Source organism: Marmota marmota, unplaced genomic scaffold, assembly GCF_001458135.2.
Source record: "Marmota marmota marmota unplaced genomic scaffold, marMar, whole genome shotgun sequence".
NCBI classification, from domain to species: Eukaryota; Metazoa; Chordata; class Mammalia; order Rodentia; family Sciuridae; genus Marmota; species Marmota marmota.
The window spans coordinates 15,488,166-15,499,438 of NW_026000196.1; the positions used below are offsets into that span (position 1 = coordinate 15,488,166).

The 11,273-nt window shown below is 38.6% G+C and overlaps 1 long non-coding RNA gene across 1 annotated transcript in view; it reads right to left on the reverse strand.

Moving 5' to 3' along the window:
* The window catches only part of LOC125612505, a 28,796-nt gene that overhangs the window by 15,132 nt on the left and 2,391 nt on the right, over positions 1-11,273 (reverse strand). Inside the window, exon 2 of the long non-coding RNA XR_007342927.1 lies at positions 3,292-3,447. This is a non-coding gene — a long non-coding RNA (uncharacterized LOC125612505). The remainder of the gene's footprint in view (positions 1-3,291; positions 3,448-11,273) is intronic.

The following is an 11,273-nucleotide window of genomic DNA, read 5'->3' on the forward strand; positions in this document are numbered from 1 at the left end:
CATGTGAGGTGGAGACACACAGGGCTGGGGAGGTCCATAGACAGTCACAGCAACGGAGGTCAAGTTTGCAATTTAGGGTATTTTTGAGAGTGACCTGTGGCAGGCAAGAACACCAACTGGAACACTATGGGAACTTTCTGGGTGACAGAAATAGCAAATCTATTCAGGTTAGCTGGAGACCGTGGGACTTCTACTCTAAGAAATGATCCGTCAATTTGGATGTTTCTAGAACACGGGATACAGGGAATGATTGTCTCCACTGCCTATGGGAAGAAACTCGCTGAGTAGCATGATGCATGGCATACAGTAACCTGTAATTGCACAGAATCCAAACACCTCCATTACTCACCCAAAGTGATTGGTTCAAAATTGTGCCAGAAAATGGTCTGCTCTCTCATAGGGACTATTGCTAGTTAGCCAACAGAGGTGTTGCCCACATTCAGGTTGGGTGGGAAGGAAAGCTCATTCTAAGCCCAAGCCAAGGGCTGGCCTAGGGAGAGCATTAATTGAAATTCACAAACAGAATAATACTACTCTAGGGTGTGAAGGAATCAAGGAACTCTTTGGTAGAATGTTTCTCTGTCTCCTGAAACGTCCTTCTGGAAAAATTGGACTACAGGATTTTCTCTTTCTCCAGGTGTATATCTTCTTCTCATTCTCAAATGCCTCAGCTTTGGCTTTGTTCCTTAAAAAGAGGTGATAATGAAGCCTTTCATGAGCCCATGCAGTGCCATTACTTCAAGACTTTCTTTTCAGCCGTTTGGTTGTTGTTCTTGTTGTTTTGTTTTGTTTTGTTTTGTTTTGTTTTGTGTGTGTGTGTGTGTGTGTGTGTGTGTGTTTATGTTCCTGAAACTATGCTGCAATCTTCTGTGACTTCATAACTTCTCTTCTCACCCCCAGGAATATTGATCTTATCCTCCCCTCTATATTATTATCATTTAGTCAAAAGGATGCCAGCTTTTCTGTTTTGCTTTTTATGTATTTTTTCCCCAAATTGATTTCAGTGGAAAATAAACAGGCAGTAAAGGTATCAATTTCTGGGTTATGTCAACCAGGCCAATAGGACACAAGAAAACCCCATGGTTTGGGCAACTTGGTAAAGGAATAAGGGCACAAATAGGATTCGATAGCACTTTACTAAAACACACCTGTCTCATCCAGGTAACTCACTGACAACCACCCCATTAATTATCTACCTGAACCAAAAAGTGACTGGCTCCATCAGTGTAGCTCAATCAATTGGTGCCACATATACATGGTTTAAACCTCTTCGATTGGTAGGATTGTCCCTCTTCACCATTGGATTCCTTTGTGATATTCAACAGAAGACCAAGAGACAACTGGAAAACAATGAGGACTTCAAGAGAGGTGAGCAGTGTGAGGAATTAAGGTCATGACAGAGCAGGGAGGATCCCAATTAGTCACCAATCGTGTTATCATTTTAAATCCTCCAGGAAGCCTTATGGTACTTGGCTGCCATTTCCGGCTTGCCAGCCACCTCCTTACTCTGTCCTTTCCCATTCTTCATTTGGGTGTCAATGGGAAACATCATTTGAGAGTTTGAATTTATTGACTTATGTAACCCTCATCTCAGTTCTGCAGAAAGGATGCTATCATTTCCCCATTTTATGGACAAGAAACCAGAGTGTCACAAAGTTAATGAACCAGAAACTTCTCAGGCTACACAATTATCAGTGGGGGACCAGAAACTTAGAACTGTACGCTCACATCCTTGCCCAGGCATCAGTGCCTCTGCCATCACAGGTGTCCCCTGAGAAAAGTACTCCATCGTTCAGAGCCTCTGTTACTTCTCTTGGATATGACTGGATAGTTTACCTCATTGGTCACTTGTCAGGATTGGAAGGGCCCAGACTTATAAAGGACATGGTATCAGCAATGGCACATCTACGTCAACCCTCCAGCATATTAGCTGTTACCACTACTGTTTCCAGCTACCATTCTCGGTGCTCCTACTGTGGAATCATTAAATTCAGCATTCAATGAATCATCAGTAAATCATTGTTCAGGTGAATCATCCTGGCTGGCATACATGTTCCCCATAGGTTCTGCCCTGTGACTTCCAAGCAGGGCATGTATAGGAAACTGCTGGGCAATTTTCCTCTGTTGGAGGCCAACCTCGCCCAGCTCAGCTATCCTGCAACCTCTTGCTGTGGCCTTCTTGTCAGCCATCTGCCAGGATGACTGCCCTTTTGAGGGTGTCCTTAAAAAAACCTAAAGGGAATTCTGGTTACATTCCAAAGGCTATGTTTTAGGATTGATTGTCTCAAAACTGAATCTCCAAATTTAATAAATTCTTATTTTCAATTCTAGACACTCTGAAATGACTTCCACACCTCCTAATATAATATCTGGCTCATGGTACAGCCTATATTTTAAATAAATGTGGGCCTCAAATACTCTTCAAATTTAGTGAGAATCCATCCAGCAATGGATGGATGAAAAAAGTTATTTATATAAATAATTTATATTCATATGGAAGATAAACTACATGACTTTTTCTCAGCCAGATTAATAGAGGTGAACAGAGAGCTGGTGGAGAGTGCTGAGATATATTCCATAATGATGTTTATAAAGATCTGATATTAGTTCTTCAAAATACAATTATTTTAAAATAATCTTTTTTGCATAGGCATATTTCCTTCTAATTTTATTTCAGTGTAATTACCTATACTTTATTCTCTTTAAAAACATTCTTCCAGGGGTTGGGGTTGTGGCTCAGTGGGAGAGCACTCACCTAGCATGCATGAGGCACTGGGTTCGATCCTCAGCACCACATAAATGTAAAATAAAGATATTGTGTCCACTTAAACCTAAAAAATAAATATTAAAAAAAAGGTCTTCCATTTGTTGGTGGATCTCAATGAACTTTGAGAAGAAACAGGAGTAGTTATACATTCAAATAATAAATATAGATGTTATTATTAGGCAAGGAATCAACAACCATCAATATAAAAATAAAAAGTTAAATTAAACCCATACAGAAATGTCAATTTGGCTTAACTGCCTAAAGGGCAGTCAGCTTCACTGTGAATTCAATCAAGCATTTTTCTTCAATATTTAAAAAAATACAAGTGTGTAATACAGACACATTAAAAAAAGCAAACTCATCCACATTGCCAACTCCCACTACATCCTGGCTTATTTTAAACTCTCCTCCAACTCTTTACAAAGATTTAAAAGAAAAAAAAATATTCTTTTTTATTTAAATTAATATGCACCATTAAAAGAGTTCAAACAATATGGAGGAAGATAAAAGTGGGGGAAACATACCTTTTCCTAGAATTGACCACTGTTCATCCACGGAAGGCTGCTCAGCTTGTGGGCACAGAGTAGGAGCCAGACTGGCTGCTTCCTATTTCCTAATCCTTCCTGGTCCACTTGTAAGCATTCCCTAAGCAGAATACAACTGTGCCTCAGTTTCCTCGTCTGTAAATGGAGATAATAATGATAACATTTACTGCACTACAAAGTTGAGAATGCATGAGCTAACCCACGGACAACACCCAGAATGGTCTTGACATACAGTAAATGTTAAATATCATTACATATGGTATGATTGTAATTTCTATATATATACAGAGCAAAAGGATCAAAAGCCTAGTCAGAAATACTTTTGGAAACATTGAACCATTTTATAGATTCCATTTTTATTAAAGATATTATAGTATTTAATTTAAGTTGAATTTGGAAATAAAAGGAGTACCTAAAGAGATTCTTTGTAATCAATGCTCTTTTATCATAAGAAAGGGTATTTCCAAAAAGAATGATATTGCTAAAGTCAAAAAAAAGGAGATTAAGAGAAAAAAAATGAAAGAGCCAGATTTTTAGACAAAAATCTTGATGCCTCAGTTTTAGACAGGAGTTATTAGCGTATCTGCCAAGATTGCTATTTGTCAATCCTTTTTTTTTTTTTTTTTTTGCAGTGCTGGGGATGGAACCCAGGGTCTCATACATACTTAGCAAGTGCTCTATCACTGAGCTAGGTCCCCAGCCTGCTGTTTGTTATTTCAGAACATTTTTTAAAAGATTTTAAGTTAGATGATGCCAATATGATCATTAGGCATAATTTTTATAATTATTAATAATGAGTTTTATATGTAAATGGATTCACTGTTCACTACAAAGTCATTTTTCTAATTCTGCTTTTCTTTTTTTTTTTTCTTTAACCCTTTACTTGGATGTCATAGAAACAGAAGATTTTTGTTGTTTAGGTTTTTTTTTTTTTTTTTTTTTGCTTTTAAATTTCGAAAATTGTTTTGGTTGACATACATTCTCTGAAATCTTTTACACTTGATTTCCTTTAGAGTTGAAAGGCAAGCTTCATAATGTATAATATTTTGAGCTCTTTTGTCCTAGGATGACATATGTTTCTGGTAAAGAATATCAAATGCAGAAAAATCTGAGATCATCTGCTATTTTTTTTCTTTCTAAGAGGGTCTTTTACTTTCTCCTTGGATTTATTAAAAAATAAAATTTCTGGGGCTGGGGATGTAGTGCGCTCGCCTGGCATGCGCGGGGCGCTGGGTTCGATCCTCAGCACCACATAAAAATAAAATAAAGATGTTGTGTCCACCAAAAACTAAAAAATAAATATTAAAAAATTCTAAATAAATAAATAAAATTTCTAAGACTCAGTAGCTCAAGCGTATACACCTCAGTGGTAAGCACTATGGAACATTTTTAGAAATATGGTATGGTTATTTATTCTTTTTTATTTTTATCTTTCAGGAAAGTTTCCTTGTATTAAATAGTGAACATATTTTTTTTCCATTTGTTGGATTTTCTGTTTTTGTTTCAGAGACAATTTAACTTACATCGACTTATTTGCATGCAAACATGAATTTCTCTCCTATTTTGTTCTCTGGCCTTTGTTATTTAGCATTCTCTGTGATTATAGTAGGTCTTTTCTGCACATCACAATTTTCATTTTAAATTTCTCTATGTTCTTTGTTGTTTTTAGTTTACTAAGGTTTTAATGACATGCCCAAAATTCACCCTTTTACTGTAGAGTTCTACAGGTTGACAGTCATGCAACCACCACCACAATCAAGGTACTTTCTATAGCACACTTCTTACTCTCTGTCCCACACACACACAGGCTCAAGCAACCACCAAACTGCTTATCTTCTATCAGTTTGTTTGTGTTTTGTTTTGTTTTGGGGGGTGGGTACTGGAGGGCACTTTACCACTGAGGTACATCCCCAGTTCTTTTTTTTAATATATTTTTTATTTTATTTTTTTAATATTTATTTATTAGGTGTAGATGGGCACAACACAATGCCTTTATTTTTTTTATGTGGTGCTGAGGATCGAACCCGGGTCCCGCCCTGCTAGGTGAGTGCTCTACCACTGAGCCATAATCCCAGCCCCCAGTTCTTTTTTTATTTTTTGAGACAGAGTCTCTCTAAGTGGCACAGGCTGGCTTGCCCTCCTCCTGCCTCAGCCTCACAGGTACCTGGTATTGCATACAGGCCTGTGCCACCATGCCCAGCCTATATTTTGTCTTTATACCTTTCTTTTTCCAGAATCCTATATAGGTGGAATCATAGTGTAGAGATTTTAGCTCCTTCATTTAATGCAACATATTTGAGATTTATCAGTGTCATTGCTTGTTTGTTTTTATTGCTAAATACTACTGCATTTTATGGATGTATCACAATGTTTATTCATTCCCCACCTGAGCAATATTTGAGTTGTTTCCAGTTTGGGGAGATGACAAATACAGCTTCTATAACCATTTGGCTGTAAGTTTTTGCTTGAACCTAGGTTTCATTTCATTTGGGTAAATCCTTTTGCCCATTTTAAATTTGGATCATTTAATTTATTGAATTTTGAGTACTCTTTACATGTTCTGGATATTGTTCTTATTTGGATGTGATTTACAAGCATTCTCTCCAAGTCAACAGATTGTCTTTTCATCATTCAAATTTAATTTAGATTTGAGTTTAGTAATGGCTTTGATTTAGCTTCTGTCCTGAGGTCTTCAAGTTCTCTTTTTAATTTAACTGTCTTTTATCATTTTATCTTGAGCTAAATTCAATTTTTTTTTCTAACACTAAAGTTCTCTGTCACATAAAGCAAGTACTAAACATTTATTCCCATCCCATATTTTCTCCTAGCTTCATTTCCTCTTAGTTTTCACACCATGTTCCCTTGGCCCCCACCCCACAGTACATTTCCATATGAACCTTGATGTCATATGGCTTTTTCCAACTGGCTTATGTTTGCCCAGATCTAATCAGGCATTCCGTTTGCTCTGATAAAGTTGGGGTACTGTTTTCCCACTGAGCTGGCATTTACAGATGAGTGGGCATCTCCTATTCTACCCACCTTTCTCTACCCTAAGAGAATGCTAGAGGTTCAGGGAATGCTCAGTGGATGCTGCTCTTTTCAGTTCTTTCTTCTTTCTATAGGAATGCCTATACTCTGCCCTCTCTTCACACATTCATTAGCATTTGTTAAACCAGGACTCCCGTCATCCAGTGGTGTTAGGTTGGATTGGGAGAAGCAGATGGTCCCATTCCCATTGGGAATCCCTCTGATTCCTTGTGTAGCAGCTCTGTCCTTGAATGGGTGAGAAGAGCCCCTAATCTGTGGCTCACATTCCATTTCAGTTGTCTTTCCAGGACCCACATCCTCTTTTCTATGAAGAAGATCCTCTTTTTTATGAATAATCTAAAGAGACATGCCTCCGTGAAGATGTAGGAATTAGGGGGCTCTGAGGTCAGCATTGCCACTGGGGAGGACTGAAGGGGGGTCATTAGGAGCCAGTCCTACTGCAGTTTCTCTGCTCTCTCTGGCCTTCCATTGCTTTCCTTGACCATCAAGCTTTGGACTTTATGGCTAGTTTGAGTTCTTCACTGGTTACTGATAGTGAAAACTTCATGATTTTTTAATACTTTTGTATCTTTTATTAGACATGGCAAAGGAAAATATGATGATGTACTTTTAATTCACTTGTTTCTTCTACAAGTTTTTTTTTCTGGTGAATTTGTACTTTTGGGAAATGTTCTCTGACATCTCCCGGTGTAAATGCCCTTCCTCTGTCTTTACAAAAATAGCATCAGCCCCAAATACTTTTGCCTCTGAGCTGGGTTAATCTTCCTTGAGCAAACCCCAGAATCTTTCCCTGTAACCTTGGCAGCACTGGCTTCTGATACCATCTACTTCCCATCTCACCTCCTTTTGATTCACCTATTAGAAGTTGATACCTGGACCATAGCATAGATCTTCCAGAGCCCTGAACTAGCTACCGATGGTGTGCATGGCATACAAGTGAGGAAACATGGGCTCAACATTTCTGATTTCACCCCTGCCTGTGCTTACCTCTTTCATACCATTTTAAAAACATAATTGTGCAGTTATCTGTTTATCTCTGTCTTCTCACTGTCCAGAATTTAAGTTCCTCAATGGTAATAAAGCTTCAAGGAGGGAGCATTTCTTTAGCCTCTGTTGGGGGCCATGTTTATGTCTTATGTAACCCTTCCTCAAATATACCAAAGTTGATCATCAACCCATTTCACAGATAAAAAACCTGAGGTTCAGCAAGTTTTAGTGACTTGTTCAAGGTTACACTGCTAAGGAGAATAAAATAAGATTTCAATTATTCTCATTCTATCAATCGTCTAGGAAAAATATTTCCACTGTTACCTTTTTTATAACTGGTATTTTGGAACAGGAACAACCTCCACATGAGAAATGATGTGTCATCAAGCTTTTGTAACAAGCATGCACCTGCAGCTCTTTGAAGACCTTATTTTTTTTTTAAATATCTCTTAGAACATTTTAGAATGCAGTGTTCCTAGTTGGCCCACATGAGTGATTGTAAATGTAAGATGAGGAAAGATTAATGAATGGATAAAATAACTGGTTAGATGGTGAAAGACTGTTTCTGAAGACATATTATTGGGACTATGTGAAGGCCATGTACTCCAATGAGAGGAAGAACATAACAGTGTTTAAGGGCATGAACTCTGGACATGTCCATAGTAATCAGGAAAGATCACTTATCTGGTCATTCTGTTAGTGGGTGCTTAAGTTGTTGCAATTTTGTGTTATTTATTACGGATAATGATGACTCAAGCAACCATCTGCCCTAATTCTTCCCCGCATGATTGCACCATGGCTGTTGTTTTATTTGTTCACTAGACGTTTGAGATTACAGAAATTTTCATTAATTTTCTAGTTGATTTACTTGTTTTTTTCTTTGTGGCTTCTGAGATAAATGATGATTATAAAGGTATTCTTCCAAAATTTTTCCTAATAATTGTATATTTTGGGGTTTCACATTTAGATCTTTACTCCCTCCATCTGTTTGTGTGAAAGACAGAGATGTATTGTTTGAACAATACAAGTTGTCTAACTTTATTTTCTAAAAATTTTCAACACCCTACAGATACTTTAGGTTAGGAAAAAAAGACAAGACTTTTAACTGAAATGCTGCTAGATGTTCTAGTAGTTTGCTCATGTGTCAAATTAAAAAAAAAAAGCTTCTTAGAAAAGTCATAGCCAATTCATAATTTATGGCAGTTTTATCTATGCCCAGCATCTACTTGTTATGTTTTTAAAACCTGACTTACTGCATTGGCCAGCTTTAGGTACAATGATAAGCAGAAGCACTGATAGTGTACATTTGACTGATTGCTCACAGGAGTGGAAGAGTCTCTGTTATCATAGTATATGTGATATTTGCTGTGGCTCACTGATAAGCAACTTTTATCCAGTTAAGAAAGTGCCATTCTACCCCGTAAGTACTGCAAGTTCAAAGAGCCCTATAACCTTGGCACATACCCTTCAGCTTCTGAAAATGGGAGGTTGCTCAGCGCTCCCAAACTATGCAACTAGTGACCTAGGTCAGCTCGACTCCTTCCCACAGCCACCTGAGTCCTGAGACTAGAATTAGTTGGAAGTTCTGTGGGAAGTTTGTGTGTCCTCCCTTCATGGTGTTTGTGGCCCATCCTGCCTCTGATCCTTCACATCTCAGAGACTCCTTGATGTGCCCATGTGCAGCAGCAGGTATCCACAGCACACCTTTCCCACATGGCTACACACTTAATTTTACTCTTATGATGAACTGTGTCAAACAGTACAACATGATGTAATGACCCTGCATCTTTTTTAAATATAACAATGTACTTTAGAGACCTCTTTTCTAACAATGTATAGTAGAGATCAAAGCACATGAAAGCAGTATCTCTCTTTTTAAGGATGACCTAGTATTCTCTTGCCTTGCTCTCTCAAAAGGCCAGTTTCCTACTAAAAGATCACCTTCAGGTTTCCTCCAGTAATTTACTATTACAAACAATCCTGCCTAAAATACCCTGAATAAACATCCCTTCACACATGTAGAAGTTTATTTGCAGGAAAAAAAAAATATTTGTAATATATTTCTAGGACATAGGTATATGCATTTTTAATTCTGAAAGCTATTGCCTGACCATCTTCCAAACAAGTAATGCCAATTTATAATGCCTGAGTGTGTTTTCCTCATTTCCCTTTGGGTTGTTTGTCTTTACTGTATTGATTTGTAAAAGCCCCATATAGTTTGGAAATTAGCTGTTTGTTGGTCTTAGGAGTTACAACTATTTCCCTGTCTTTTATTTTTAACCATTTGACTACTTTTAAGTATGTGAAATTTTCTATTATATGAGGTTGAATTTATCAATATTTTCATTTTGGGGTACTTGTTTTTCTTTTTGGGTAGAGCCAATATTGAACCCAGGCATACTGAGCCACATCCTCAGACTTTTTTTTTTTTTTGTATTTTATTTAGAGACAGGGTCTCACTGAGTTGCTTAGGGCCTTGCTAAGTTGCTGAGGCTGGTTTTGAATTCTTGATCCTCCCGCCTCAGCCTCCCAAGCCACTAGGATTAGAGGCACTTACCACCACACCTGGCTGGGATACTTGTTTTTATATCATAGTCCTGAATGTTTTCCATACCCCAAGATTACTTTTTAATTTTTTCTATAGTTTCTTTTAATACCTTTATAATTTTACTCTTTAGCATTTAAAATTTAATACATCTGAAATACATCTCAATGTCAAGTACAAAGCACGAATCCAGCATTTTCTTATCCTCTGGGAATAGCTAGTTGCCCACATAAATTTATTTTGTGCATTTACAAGCCACTCTAATCAACCCCTCCCTCATCTTGGGGGCTCCCCAGGGTTCTTAGACAAGGACCCCACCTCCTCTTTCTTAGGCAATGCAGTATCTGCTAATTGGTTCAATGTGTGCATGGCCTACAAGATCATACTCATGTCACCAAAGTGTCCTTCTCTCCAGAATGTAGCCTATAAATAAGTGGTAATATTGCCTATCGAAAACAAACAAATGATCCCCAGGAACTTCTCTGATGGTCCCCTGGCCTTGTTTTTTCTTTTCTTGCCATCTAAACTGCACTCCATCTCCCACTGCTCCATCCAAACCCCAGTTGTCAAGGTCACGGAAGACCTCCTTGCCTCCATGAGTTGATGGCCTCTCCTATGGTCAGCTCCTAGATCTCTGTTTCCTGATCAGTCTGTTGGCAGAACAAATCTGTCTCTTATAGAAATGCATCTTCACTTGATCCTGGGCCCGGATCCTCCCTTGGCCCTCTTCCTCTTTCTTGTGCTTTTCTCTGAGTCTCCTTTCCCAGTTTCTCCTCATCTGTCATGTTAATGACAGCTCAGCTGCAAGGCTGAGTCTTTAGTCTTCTTTCCTCTTCTGGCCCCACTCACTCCCTGGTGATGTCACCAGTTTGAACATTTCCAATCAACATATCCCAAAACAAACATCTCCCTCCAGCTACCAAAGCTGCTCTTCCCCCCTCCTTCCTGCTTCGTTACTTTCCCCAGTAAATGCCAACTTCACCCTTGCTGTTATTCTGGGAAAATACTTAGTACCTTCCCTGCTTTTAGTTTTGGGTCACATCTTGTATTCAATCACCAATCTTACTGTGTCTACCCTCAAAACACCCAGATCTTGACATCTTCGTGTCATACTGTCGTAGGCTCTAATGATTGCTAACCAGTATGGTCCCCCTGCTCTGCCCTTTTTCTCACAGCGGGACTGAGAGCCTTTAAAAAGGCAAGTCACACACATCCTTGCTCTGTGAAGGGCTCCCCCCACTGATTCCCAGGTGACTCAGCAGACCAGGAGCCAAAGTCCTTGGATTGGAGAGGAAGGCTCAATCAGACCTACCCAGCCAATTTTCTGATCTCACCTCTTGCCATTCTACTCGCTGCCCCCCCCCCCCCCACACACACACAG